At 25.3% G+C, this 16,127-nt stretch overlaps 1 protein-coding gene across 4 annotated transcripts in view; it reads left to right on the top strand.

Annotated features, from left to right (window-relative positions):
• The window catches only part of LOC111619161 (ETS homologous factor-like), an 85,391-nt gene that overhangs the window by 61,327 nt on the left and 7,937 nt on the right, over positions 1-16,127 (top strand). The window lies entirely within an intron of this gene.

The following is a 16,127-nucleotide window of genomic DNA, read 5'->3' as shown; positions in this document are numbered from 1 at the left end:
TTTAAATATTTAATAAATTTTTATATATTATAAATTATTTATTTATTTAAAAGTACATAAATATACTTTATATAACAATTTAAAAATGACATAATAAATAAAATTTTAATAATTATAATTATAAGAAATTATCTTACTTTATTACAAAATGTATAATTTGTTTTGATACAACAAATAACAAATAACTTGTATTTAAATTCAAATCGTAAAAATGCATCCAACTAGATTTATTTTTACGATGGTAATTTAAAAAGAATTAAATTCTTCCAAGAGAAATGTAAGCACACAGATAAATAAGTGCGAAAGAAATATCTTATCGTATTCAATTACCTCACACAAAAATTAAAATAAAAAAAACAAAAAATAATATAAATAAATAGAAAAAAATCCCCATTTTTGCTTATTATATTTGAACAAAATACAAGTAAGATTTTGATGGGGGAAAGATATAGTACAGTTAGTAAGCCATCTTGATAATAGTTAATAAAAGTTATAATTTTTGTTTTTTCCTACTTGGTTAGATAAAAATAAAACCGTTCCCTTCTCATAAACGTTCTGATATCAGAGTGTAGACGTTATCAAGTCTCGTTTCCAGACTACTAGGAGCAGACGTTAACAAGGAAACAATCTATTGGCTGACAAACTGACAAATCAGCATTAAATGTAGTGACGTCTATTTGTAAGCTCGGGTTTCCCAACTAGGAGCAGTTAATAACTAGTGTAACTTTAGCGCAGGCAGCATCACTTCATACTAAAGTTGTACTGTATACGATTAGTTAGAGAGGGATTTTTCTCGTCTCCTGTAACGTTTGAAAGTGATTTTTATTATTATTATTATTATTATTTTTCTTGTTAAATTTCAGTCACATAATACAGTAGAGCGTCGATTATCCGAATCAATTGGGGACTGGAATTGTTCAGAAGATCGATGTTTCGGATAACCGATCATGTACGAAAAAATATATTAATTTATCCCATCTTGACATTTTTCTCCGTTGCGTGTCGTTTCGTGTTGAATTTTCGTCGATGTTAAGCCTAACAAAGACTATTGTATCGTTAAAAATTCTTTTTTTATTTTGTATGAACAAAATAAATATATTGAAAAATATAAAAACAATAAANATGATATTTAATGATCTTCAAAGCCTTGTAATCTGTTCAATGGCCTGTTATTTGTTAATTGTAGATTAGAATTTTAATAATCAGGAAGAGAGAAAATCGGTGAAGAGGCACAATGAGGGTATACTGGACTATTGGTCCACCTGTCTCCTTGCTTCCTGATTGTACATGGGTCATTTATATCTCCCAAATGTGTGCCTCATACTGGTTTTTGTCCTAAAACAACCTATAGGGATAATTTTTTTGCAGAAATATCTCGGTGCCAGTTTTTTATTAAGCCAAAAAAATATTAAGTCTAATAAAAAAATATATAGATTTATATACATATATATATATGTATATTATTTATATCATTTTTAACGTGTATACACTAGTAAATTCTACTTTTTTAGTGTAAAATATATTTCTAAATATATTTTTCTTGATTATATTTTTAATACAAAAATCCAATAAGAGGTGAGGATCGAATTGCCTTAAGGTATCTAAACTTAAGTTCACAAGTAGAATGTGAACTTCTCTTTTGTGGCCCCCTACATTTACATCGGATGATACCATATAAATCATGAACGTGTACACATTATACATATTTATTATACTAGAAAAAGACAGTAAAATATTAACTATATGTATATATGTATATATATATATAACATCACGTGAATGTTCTGGGGGTTTTAAAGTGTCGAATTCAATATATTTTTATTGTTTAGTACAATAAAGCTTCTTTTGTATTCGCTTATTTTGTATAGTATCTAATTTCTTATACAGTTAAATTACTTTAAATCATACTTGACTCGTTAACCCAGTAAATAAAATCCTGTTCTGTTCTGTATACCTAGATACCCACTTTTGAATCACTTTAAAACCTTGACAATGATATTATCAATTTAATTATTTTAATATAAAATAATTAAAGAAATTTATAAATAAATTCTTAATTTTTTTAAAATATTATTTTGTTAATTATAAGAAAATTTAAGACTTTTTAAGTACAAAATATGTCGTGAAATATTGTAAATTTAATAAATTAATTTTTACTGATTAATTCACTACTTTAAATATAATTAATTAATATTTATATAAAGAAAATTAACTAGATTATCACTGTATAATCCTATTTAACAAGTAGAATTGCTTGAGACTTATTTTCCAAATAAATAAATTCTTAAAATTTTAATCATTTTTTTTTCATAAATTTAATTAAAGAATTAAATAATTACTTTTCATATAATATAATTTATTTATTTTTAATTAAAATTTACAAATCTTTACGTTTAACTGAACGAAATTCTTTTAAATATAGCGATCCTGAATTATATAATTAATTTTTTTTACAATGTATAAATGGTGGATTTATACAAATATATAACGTTTTTGTCGATATTTTATAATATTTTCAAGTAGGTGGAGCCTATTGATAAATACTTGTTTCCAAAGTTTCACAGATTACCTTGAAATCAGCTTTTCACCTTGAAGTTAACATTGATTCTTTCATATTAATGTAATTATTACGTTATGCAATAATTTAAAGGTAAAAGGAATTTATAACTTACTAGAAAAAGTTATTTTTGTACAATACTTTCTGTACAATAATTTAATGATGTTTAATACTTGCTTCATCCATTAAACTTCATTCAGATTTTGATACACACTTAAATATATTACATTATTTTCTACGTATTCATTAATTATTATTAAAAAAATTATGATTATTATTTTCATCTAAAAGGCTCCATAATATAAATTAAAGGTCCATAATATAAAAATTAATTTAAGGTCCCCAAATTATATTTGGGGACCTTAAATTAATTTGGGGGCTTTCAATTAATTTTTAGATTATTCTTAATAATAAATAAACTTTTTCTAAATAGATCAATAATTAATTAAATTATTATTTAAATATTGTATTTAATTACAATTAAATTCTGTTCAATAATGTTTGTGTATAAAATTTTATCACTTAGAAGAGTGCTTTGTAAACTATTTTTATTCTGGTAATATTAAAATATCTCAATAAAATTTGCATTTAATTTTAATAAAATATTTAAGAAATTTTCCAATTTATAATTTAATGTTATAGATAAAAGCATTTATTAATAATTAATATAATTTAATTACTATAGATAACAGTAGAATAATTAGAGGAGAATATTTTATTATCATATAATAACGCCTTTATGTATTTTTTTTTAAATTAATTCCTACAAAAATATATTCTATTATGTTTCCTGAAGTGTATTCTATATTTAAAAAAATCACAATTAATATTTTATGGTATAAACATATGTAAACAAGACCCTAAGTAGAGGAAAATGTGTTTTTTCTCATGATCCCAATTCAAAAATAAAGATTACCAGAAAGTTTTATAGGGAAACTAACGTTTAAAAAGGGAAATAAAATCAGGCATTAGTTTAAATACATAAACAAGGTTCTAAAATAGCTTAAAATGGCGTATTTAAGCATAGATTCTCACGCTCAAAGCATATTTTTAGAAAATATTATTGCAACTTTCATTGCAAAGCAGCAATAGAGAAAGTTAATGCAACTCACGACAAAAGCAACAGAAAATTGTATGTTTTATATAAAATTCCAGTGAAAAATAATTGAAGAAGAAAAAAAAAAACTAGATAAAATTAGACGAATTTAAAGAGAAAGAATTAAAGTTTTATCTTTCTCTTGTGCAACATCCTGAAAGTAATTCTGGAATTTGAAAAATGGAAGATGATGCTGTTGCAAGTTGGAAAACTTGCTAGAGAATTGATTAATTCTGTAAGCAAAAGTTATTACCTGGAGTTAAATATAAAAACCTGAAAATTTTAAACCAATTTAAAGTAAATTGGTTGGTTGTAACAATTAATCATGTAGAAAGTGCAATGAAGTTGCAACAAGAAAATCGGGTGGAGCTGCTGCTAAGTGGATGTAACTACGATTGTTACATAATTGACTCTTCCTTATTTACGGGTTTCAGTATTTTGCAACTGTAACTTTAAAGATACAAAGGAATGATTCAAACTGGAGCAAAAAATAGTATAAATGAAAAATGTATTCGTTTTTTAAGAAATCTATTCAATTAAATATCCATAAACACATTAAAATGATGTAAAAATTTCGATGTAGGAAGCAAAAAGAATGGTAAAAATTAGTTATAAAATGAATTTTCTCGACATTGCTATTAAATTTCAGCAAAATTAAAGTCGAAATTAAGAATTTTCTGCATCAGAAATTCAACTTATTAAGTTACTCAATTATTTTCTATAAAAATGCAAATTTATTCTGTCAAATATATATATATATATATAGACTCGTTTCTGCAATTTTGAAAGGAGTATAAAATAAATGAATAAATGATTTATAATTAACTATTGGCAATATTCCTATCAAATAATCGACTAGACTATTATTGCGTATAGGCTTATAAATTAGTAAGAACTTGACAGTAAACCGATTTAGCTGTAATTTCAAGTATAAAAAAGTATGTTTGTAATATAGAAATATTAGGAAATTTGCCTTTTCATTTTTTTATTGATCTTGAATACGATCTAATGCAAATTACCAAAAAGTAATTTAACCTTAGACGTTGTGCAGACAGAATTTTGATACCTTAAATGAATTTTTCTTTAAGGAATAACAAGGTTAAAAAAAATTGAAAATAAGAGCTCTCATTAGATTCGTACTGAGGATTATATGGGTCTACATTATTTTAAGAACACAGGTAAAAGTTATGCGACTGTAAAACATAATTGATGCAAATTAAAGCAGCACTTTGTTTCAGTGACCGAGAATTACCTTAAAATACCAGAAGGGTGAATGGCATGTTTATATTTCGTGTTTATCAATTCTTAAAACAGTACCAGCGTGCGTTTTTATGCTTACCCTTTCCCTTTGTTCTTATTTATAATCGCATAAGCAACAGTAAATTTGATTTAAAAAATCTATTGCTAATTATTATTACTTCTCTAAAATATGGAATAATTATTTAATTTCTTAATAAATACAATTGTTTTGCATCTTATAATGAAGGTTACGTATTGATTTCACAAGTGCAAAGTCCTATAACTGATATACACAGCTGTTAGATAACTCGTGCTTAGTTAAGTATTGAAACTTGTCTATAAATATCAGAAGATTTCTTTTGAATCAAAGATGATGTAGTTTAAGAGGAAAGTGTTATCGTACGCATGTAATTGGTTCAGGAAACCAGGAACTTATGACAATTATATCAGTTCCTAATGAAAAAATAAGAAGAAGAAAAAAAACCCCCTTTCTATCTTATGTCATATAAATCGAAAGTTATTTATAATAATTAATTTAATGAAATGTTATTCCATTTATTATAAATTATTAAATTGATTTTCTATAAACGTTAGACACTTTATACGCTTATTGTTTATTGTGTATATTTGTTCTAACACGTGAAATATTCATTTAAAACTTCATTTAAGTTGACACCCTTGATTCATCAGTGCACAAGTTCAAGGTTGACATAGTTTTAAGTAAAGAAAATAAAGTCTGGCTACACGTGTTCTACCCTCCAGCGTGAAGATTCTCTTATTTAAATATCTAAGAACTTCCATTGAAAATTTTCTTGACAGGAAAGATGTCAAGGTAGAAACATCTCGATCTTTAGAAAAATGTAATTGTTTAGATTCATTTAAATGTTAAATTTTCCTTATGTCGTAATAATAAAATTTTCCAATTATATTATTTTTGTTTATCTATCAAAATAATAAAAATAAACAAACTTGATCTGGACAAGATTGTTAGCACTGGACTGGACAAGATTGTTACCATTCCTCGAGTTACTATATTTCGTTATATGTATGTTCCATCATAAAATACAACTGAGAAACAAAGAATGAGAAAGATTGTTATACATATATAATAATCTATAATAATAATATAACTTATATATTATATATATAGACTATATATACATATATTCTAACACAACTTCTTGCCCCATTAGTATATTACATTATTGCTTCTTCTATATGTATTTTGTGTTTGAAGGTAAATAATATAAAATAAATTACTAATNAAATACATGTTAAAATATTAATAAGCACATTATTATCTATTTGTTAGTTAAATTTTAAAGCTTTCTTCATCCCTCGTAAAAATTGAATTTAATTTTAATTAATAAAACTGTAATTACGCTAAGTATTTATTTTAACGATTTTTATTGCACATAAAATATAAATAAACTGAGGATTCTTATAGCTAAAGAGGAGGATCTGTAAGTTATATAACCTTTGTTTGCTCAATAAGTAAGAGATAAAATAACAATTTCTAAACTTATAAATCCTTATTTTAACATTTTAAATTTATATATTTCTTTAGAATAGAATTATATAACTTGAAATTATCAACAATACATAAGTTCTCCCCTTAAAAGGGACTGTAATGGAAGTATATAAAAGTTTTGAATTTAATTTTACTAGCTTCTAAATTTGTATAAAATAATAATTTATAACTGTTGGTTGGAAGGTTGTTTTGAAATAATTGTTTAGATCCAGGCCAACATTAAAAAGGGGAGTTTTTTAAAACAAATTTTTAGATTATTTGCATGTAATGACGTCAATTTGAGAAATCACGCGATATTTCAAGGACGTTGTTTTAAGGTTTGGTTTTCGACTGCTGCACTCTTTATATAAATTTAATGTTTTCACTATAACTAAAGCACGAAACGTGTATTCAGGATATTTCATTACAATTAAAATATCAAAAAATAAAAGGACAAGTCTTAAAAATATTATCCAAAAGCCAGTATCAAAGCCATTTCACTTGCCTGACATTTGAGCAAGAATTTTATATATTGAAGAGAGTAGTAAATATAAAATGAATGCTTGGATTGCTTAAATTATGGGTAGGCAGTTATAGAAGAAACCTAGTGTTTGTTCAAGGTGTTTAAATACTAAGACATTTTTGAGGATGACCAAGTAGCCTCGTAAGAAAAGTTGGTGTTGCCAAGTTTTTTGTGTTTTCTTGATTTTAGCATGTTTATTAAAGACTTCTCTTTTTAGTTTTTGAAATTTTAATTTAAGTAAATAAATTTCTGTCTGACATTTTTATAAGAAATATATATACATAGGTGTATAAGCTTAAATTCGCTGTTTTTTAGTCAGAAAAACACACGTTTTTTTTCTTAGAAAGCAAAAACAAATTTATTCAAAGTACTTTCCCTCACTAGTGACACATTTGTTCCATCTCTCAGGCAATGTGTGGATACCATGCCAAAAAAATTTCTTCTCTTTCGAGGCAAACCAGTCNCACGTTCCCTCATTCCATCGATAGAGAAGTGTTGCCAAGTGAAAATCTCCAAAATTAATTATTATATAATTTAAAATGGTAGAAAATATTATAAAATTCGATAAAAATCTGTCAATAATCCTATTTACGTTATTGACAGATTTTTATCGAATTTTATAATATTTTCTACCATTTTAAATTATATAATAATTAATTTTGGAGATTTTCACTTGGCAACACTTCTCTATCGATGGAATGAGGGAACGTGAGTGATTGTATTGGTTTCGAAGTGTGTAGAATGAGAACTAATTAAATATTGGTGTATAATTATTGCTACTGTACATACTTCGAAAAAGTTCGTATAAAGTACAATGATTATTACGGTAAAGATTATTAAAGGAAAAGAATGTACAATCGAGGTAATGAGGAAGTAGACTTAGAATTATCACTTGAAAATTAGGGTTATTCGAATTAATTTATACTAAAAATATAGATATTTTGCTCAAATAAATATGCAAAGTCCTATAATTCTTAACATTTATATTACAAATAATTTAGTCTCAAAACGTGTTTAAATAAGGCTGTAAATAATTTTGTCAATAGATAGTATTTGAATGTGTAGTTGTTTTGGTTTATAATTTAATAGGAAGATAGAGAATCACGTTATAAATTTATTCATTTATTTAGGTTATCGATAGTATTAGACATTTAGCAAGAATAAAAGTGAAGCATTAATATACTCAATATAAAAAGAATTCATTTTTTTTTCTTTTTTTAACCAGTTTTAGAACATTTCACAATATGATTTAAAATATTCAGTTTGCAAATATTATTATCCTACTAATATTTTTCAAACATTGATGATATTTAGGTACAACACACATACTTTTTGATTTTTAAGAAGTTTAGGTGAATTAATGAGTTATACTGTTGAATTGTTTATAAATATTAATTCAGACATTAGAGTATTATATATTATAAGAATATAATATCAAATAGGTCAGAAACCTATTTTTTTAATGGAAGTTTACATGATGATAATCCGATGGAATCTAGATTATAGATTAGAACTGTGAATATGTAATGTTTTAATTAATATCCAATCATTTTGGGGAGGATAATTTATAGTTTATAACACATTTCTAGTGTCTTATCACGTTAGAAATGATAAAATTTGTTATATTGTTATCTCATATACACGATTTTAACTATAGAATATGTAACATTTTATCATTTAATTTGTATGTTTGTTCTGTTGTAGTGAGAATATTTCACATCAAACAATAAATTTTCTAGTATATTCTCATTGTTCACATCAATCAAAGAAAATACTGTTCTTATATGTCACCCATATTGTCAGACATATTATATATTTATTATCTGAGTATTTATTTAATTCGTAATATAGTAGCAAAATATCTTTACATTTTAATAAAAACATAGTTACTTTGGCCATAAAATTTATTTATATAACAAGAAATATAAGCTGTTATTTTTATAATGATCATAAAATTATTATATTCTATGGGGAGATACAAGATAACACTCATCATGTATTAGGCCATACTTGATCATAAATCAGGTAAAATAAATGATTTAATGATAGATTTTTAAAGTAGAAATGAAGACTTTTCGAACAGAAACAAATTTAACGATTTATCAACAATACTTTCCACTTCTTTTTCGGTTTTATTTTAGGTCCTTTACATGCAAAAAGTTGTTAAGGTAATCAAATCTGGTTTACGATTATCATGATTAAGATAAAGAGCCGAAATTTATCTTATATGAAACTAGTACAATTAGGACATCGATCTCATAATCAATTCAATGCACAGTTATATAAAAAGTGAAGAGCTATAAAACTAGTTATTATTATTAGCCTTTATCTGATTAATTTTTTAAATTTACATTGGAAAAATATACATAGAATTTTTTTACACTGTTGTAATTATTAAATATAACTTTTTTTTAATAGTTTCTAAGTAAATTTAAGTCAATGTTCTTGAATTTGGATCAGAAACTAATTGCCAATTTTAAAAATACACACTAAATGATTTTTCAAGCATGATTTAATGAATTTTTTTCTTTTTGGATGTGGAATAAAGGTTTTAATCCCAGCGTGTGGTCATAATTTGTATACAGATTCAGTGATGTAGAAAACTAAAGTGTTCTTCACCCATTATTACTAAATCATTCAACCGCTTATACAGCTTACAACTGCTACTTCATTATTGATTCTTAAATAAATAAACTTATAGCTACTTAAATACATGTTAAAATATTAATAAGCACATTATTATCTATTTGTTAGTTAAATTTTAAAGCTTTCTTCATCCCTCGTAAAAATTGAATTTAATTTTAATTAATAAAACTGTAATTACGCTAAGTATTTATTTTAACGATTTTTATTGCCAATTAAATGAATTTATCAGATTGATGTAAGGGAATTCCTAGCTTTTTAATGAAACTTGGAGATTATTTTATGTAAAATTTAATAAATTGCTTTAAAAATTGAAAAATTAGTTTTTTAATTCTCTATCCGGAGCAGTTCACACACACAGTTGCTTGTCACTTACAAGCAACCTAAGTAATAAACCAATGGCATAATCTGTTTCATATGAAACGGATTATTCTATTGGTTTGTTTACTTAAAAGTAGCCATTTGTACACAACAAACAGGAAAATACATCTGTATTTCTGAAATACGGCACTTTACATATTCAATTTAAGCTAAGTAAAAATGCCATAAATATATATAAATTGTAAATATTATTAAATAATATACTTAATAGAATTTAAAACATTTAATTCTATAAATAACATCTATTTTTACATTAAATTTAAATCTTCAATTGGCAATGAAATATTTATAAATAAACATAAAATAAATCGATATTTATAAATAACACGATTATAATTTAAAGAAGTTTATTTTAAGTTAAATATAATTATTTAAGTATGCTTAAAATAAATTTCTTTAAATTAACATTAAAGTTATAATGAAATTACTTTAATTTATTTAATTATTACGCATACTTTTTAAAGTATTTTGGATATTAAAAAATCTTTTTTACTCTTTTATTTTTTTTTTGTAAAATATTATAAAATATTTAAAGGTTAATGATATTCTACGAACTTTTTAATGTTCTTTTTTATTGAGGTAATCCCCCTTATCGTTATCAGAACCACAGCTCTTGGATAATCAAGAATGTCAACTTATTTAATATTAAATTACAGTTTAAACTTGAATAGTAAAACATAAATAATTTTATACATAAGTAAATTACATTTTATAATATAAAATTTCTCATTAATATAAAAATTTAATTATATATATTATAAGAATATAATATCAAATAGGTCAGAAACCTATTTTTTTAATGGAAGTTTACATGATGATAATCCGATGGAATCTAGATTATAGATTAGAACTGTGAATATGTAATGTTTTAATTAATATCCAATCATTTTGGGGAGGATAATTTATAGTTTATAACACATTTCTAGTGTCTTATCACGTTAGAAATGATAAAATTTGTTATATTGTTATCTCATATACACGATTTTAACTATAGAATATGTAACATTTTATCATTTAATTTGTATGTTTGTTCTGTTGTAGTGAGAATATTTCACATCAAACAATAAATTTTCTAGTATATTCTCATTGTTCACATCAATCAAAGAAAATACTGTTCTTATATGTCACCCATATTGTCAGACATATTATATATTTATTATCTGAGTATTTATTTAATTCGTAATATAGTAGCAAAATATCTTTACATTTTAATAAAAACATAGTTACTTTGGCCATAAAATTTATTTATATAACAAGAAATATAAGCTGTTATTTTTATAATGATCATAAAATTATTATATTCTATGGGGAGATACAAGATAACACTCATCATGTATTAGGCCATACTTGATCATAAATCAGGTAAAATAAATGATTTAATGATAGATTTTTAANAAGAGAAACTCTCATTAACAGCTCCAATTTAAAATATTTTAAAAAAAAGTACATCACACCTTTTTCTTTAAAATGATACTATATTACTGTCACCGACCTTTGACCTAGTTGTGCAGAAGGTTACGTTGACATCCCGGTCATTAAAAGAGAGTTAAGATGTTGGGCACGATCCCGGATGTTGTGGGTCAACGATTTGCGTGCTCAGATACGTCACAAAGGTCAAGTTTGTCACTAGCTGGTGCATAAGTTAATGAATTGGGTGATCATGCTCGACTCCGTGTAATTATTCAAGATTCTAGAAAAAAAACAAAAATATAATTAATATCTAGAAATTTATTAATTATTATTTTAATGCGAAGACGTTTAAATGCTGTATTTAATCGTGTAAGTTAATTGTCATTTAGTAAATGTTTTTAATTGTTATTTTTTTTTATATATATAACTTACATATATGTGTAATTATTAATGTCGTTTTTGTTATTGATAAGACTCTAGGATTACACGAATATATATATTTTTTAATTAATTCTATAAAATATATTTTTAAATTCTTGAGTTTATTAATATTCCATTCATGTCTAGCCTTTGTTGTACTTATAATAGCTTTATAATAACTGCTATTTTATACTATTGCAATAAAACGTATGTTGTATAAATGTTGTTAATGTAGTTTCATTATAATCACGCCATTCACTACTGGGAATACATGAATATTTGATTAAGATATTCAAATAACTGCATACTTGTATCAATTTAAATTATATCTTATTATAATTTTCTTCTTTTAAATGTTTCTAAATATATATGTATTTTTTAATATTTTACTGCTGTTATTTATAGTTTATTTAATAGACTATTTAAATATTATTATTCGAATTTTATCTGTTTAAATTCGCGTTATACAGTAGAGATAAAGAGTTGTGTTGATCTGTGCCTGCAAACTAGAAGTCACTAAAGTCATTCTATCTTTATGTTTTGAGACACTGAAGACAATAGGGAAATTTTGATTTAATTTTTCATATTTTTCTTATTTTCCCTATCTGCTCAGTATCCTAATTGAATCTTATTCCTCTTACTCATCTCCTTTCTTGCCTGAGTAGTTTCTACCCTCTAAAAACAATAATAATAATAATTGTAATTTATAAATTTCAATTTCGTTTATTATTTAATTTCATTCAATCATTTTAAAATACTTAATTTTTTAANAATATCGTGAATAGAGAATAAAGCAAATATAAATATGCGCTTTTCTCCTTAAAAAAGCACTCTAAACTCGATATAACGCCTTCTTAAATAGTACCACCCTCGTAAAGTGTTGAAGAATGCTCGCAGACGGATTTTTTCTATAAATATTAAAGAGCCTTTATCAGTAAATCACGTGACTTTCAAACTCTCTTGTGTTTATATCACGTGACTGTGTATATGAGATTCTTCAGTTTATCGCCACACCCGGTTCAGCACCAATGGTAGCGCTAAATAAAAATTTGTAATTTTTAAATCAATGTGAATGTTTTTAATATATAAATTCAATCAATAAATAATAAAAATAGATTAAAAATTTTATTGTTTTATGCACTTTAACGCATATAATAACTCCTTTAAACTATTTTATATTGCATTGGATGATTGAGCTATACTTAGAACAATCCAAGTATAACAAGTACATTATTAAACTTGTATCCTTTGTTTTATTATTAAATATAATTTATTTCAATTATTATATAAATATTCATTTTTATTTATTGATAATTTCACGTATACAGTCGAACCTCTAATAACGGAAAATAACCTCCATACAACGTCCATTTTTAATGACGTTCCTGTAAGTGGCCGCTATTCAGAGATTTGACTGTAATTTAAATTTTAAACATATATAGTCACTAAATAAAGGTTATAAATATAAACTTTTTAATGTAAAATATGTAAATTTCTCAACAATTTTTAATATAAAACATTAAATGTAAAAATTTACAGATTTATACTGTTTAAGTTGTTAAATATTTTTTAAAATTAGCTTAAAAGTCAAAAAAAGGGCGACGAATTACTCTCATTAAGCATAATTTAAATGCATTATTTTTTGTATACAAGTTAAAAAAAATTACTGTAAAAATAAATTTAAAAAAAAAAGATAAGAGAAACTCTCATTAACAGCTCCAATTTAAAATATTTTAAAAAAAAGTACATCACACCTTTTTCTTTAAAATGATACTATATTACTGTCACCGACCTTTGACCTAGTTGTGCAGAAGGTTACGTTGACATCCCGGTCATTAAAAGAGAGTTAAGATGTTGGGCACGATCCCGGATGTTGTGGGTCAACGATTTGCGTGCTCAGATACGTCACAAAGGTCAAGTTTGTCACTAGCTGGTGCATAAGTTAATGAATTGGGTGATCATGCTCGACTCCGTGTAATTATTCAAGATTCTAGAAAAAAAACAAAAATATAATTAATATCTAGAAATTTATTAATTATTATTTTAATGCGAAGACGTTTAAATGCTGTATTTAATCGTGTAAGTTAATTGTCATTTAGTAAATGTTTTTAATTGTTATTTTTTTTATTTATTTATTGCAAGGGTTTGTGCTTGTTTAGTGGGTAATCATCACACATCTTTACAGATTTTTATTTAAAATAAGTAAATAATAATGAATTATATATAAAATTATGTCTTACATAATTTGGTGTAAATTATAAATAAATATTTTAAAATACAGTCGACCCCCTTATAACACGGTAGATACGTTCCGAGTTTTATGAATCCAGTCAATCACAGCTCGGCACGTATGCAGTTTACGGACTACGGCTGTTTGAAAGGTTTCTTCCATAAAATTAATCGATTCTAGACTAATTCGACTCAACATTTCGAAAACACGTATAATTTTTTGGAAATAATCCATATAAACTATGCTATAAACAAAAAATTGTAGGATTACTTACCGAGTGTGCACCGTTTGACTACGCCGTTGCTTAAGCTTGTTTTCGTCGTGGAGATTGTCATCGAATGGCGCTCGCGTGCTTCCCGATAAATTATTTTTTTGCGAAAAATTCGCTGAACTTTAGAGACATCATTAATATAAATATAATTTTTATGAATGTTAAATAATAAATGGTTTTTAGTAAGTCCGCTGCTCATTTAAACTCAACGGTTTGTGCAATCCTGTCGCGACAAGAGTCGACGATGACGTTTTACCGAATTATAGGAGTTTTTTTAGCATGCTTGTACGAATACTGTTGCAATTTTTTCTCCGTGATATAGGAATCCGAACTATAGGAACCCGTGTTATGGGGGGGGTCGACTGTAATTATTAATTTTTTTAAATACAAAACTTGGCGTGGCGTCAATAACGAAAGCTTAAATTCTCTTTAAATTCTCATTTAGTAATTTAAAAAATTATTATTAATTTTTTTTATAAAATTAAGAGGAAAGTTTATTCTATACAGTATTTAAAACATTTTTTTTACATTTTCTTTTATTTATAATTTTATAATAAAAATGCACTTATTGTATGGTATATTATTACTTAAATTAAACACTGGCTATTCGTTTCCAGTGTATAAAGTTATTTTATTATATATTGAATAACTGTATTTTCTTTTTTATAATAAAATTACAATTCTACGAAGACGTATTATATCATAAAATACTTATTTTATAAATGTACAATTGTATAGATATACGAGTAGTTTTTTTTTTTTAATTCTTCGTTGTGTTTTCTGTCTTGTTGGCATAAGGCCATATAAAATGCACGCGCAATACTTGCGCAGTATATAGAATCATCTTCGTATGATTGTGAATAAACCACACTCTTCGAAGCAGCACAAATTATAGAACTAGTCGTCTGTGTCACATGGCTACTTAGCTGTTCGTTTGCCGTGACCAAGGTCATATTCTTCCAGCCGCAACCGTGTGAAAGGTGACCTTAAGATTAATATAAGATATTCTAAATATGCTAAATAAAATAGTTTAAATTCTCTATTGTCTCTTCGTAATGTATAAAAAACATTTAAATAATCGAAACTTTTTACTGTAAACTTTTTAATAAATAAGTTTATATAATGGGTAAGAAATTAGGAAATTTTTAAACTATTATTCAATATTACATTAGCATGTATAATCACTGAAATATAGCTGTAAACTACTGTATAACATATAAGGAAGGGAATACCATTAAGGACCACAATTCTGGATTATTATTTTGACCAATTCCACTCCAACCCAAAAAAATTGGTCAAAATAATAGTCCAAATTTGATGGGCCATAATGGGCCACCTACATTAAACTACTGGATATAACTGTATAAAGTAGGGGAGCCCTCTAAGTCTGAACTATTATTTTTTACAATTTTAATTGCCTCAAAAAAAAAAAAAAAAAAGGAATTAGTCAAAATAATGGTCTAAACTTGGTAGGCCAAAATTGGTATCCTACCTCATGTATTTTTTTCACTTTTTATACATTTATACATATATTTTTACAGTGAAAATGTATACATTTATACGCAATAGATCGAGTTAAGAGGTAATTAAACTCGACTTTGGATTGTATGTTATGTCTGTAAATTTTGTTGTACCCATAGCCCTGTGTTTCGCTTCATTGTTTTGATGATCCCGCCTTCTTCCGGTGCAAGCAAAATTGCTATCGTGTCTCGCCACTATGTGAAAAATAAAGAAGCTACAACAAGACATGCTTCCGCGAACTTATTGAATGCTACAACCGGAACAACACTTCTCTAATCATATACTCAACGTTTAAATTCTAACAAATTAAAAAAAATTATATATAT

The sequence above is a fragment of the Centruroides sculpturatus genome, unplaced genomic scaffold (genome assembly GCF_000671375.1).
Source record: "Centruroides sculpturatus isolate CEXI.00-Female unplaced genomic scaffold, Cexi_2.0 scaffold79, whole genome shotgun sequence".
NCBI lineage: Eukaryota > Metazoa > Arthropoda > Arachnida > Scorpiones > Buthidae > Centruroides > Centruroides sculpturatus.
This window is presented reverse-complemented; position numbering and strand designations above follow the sequence as displayed.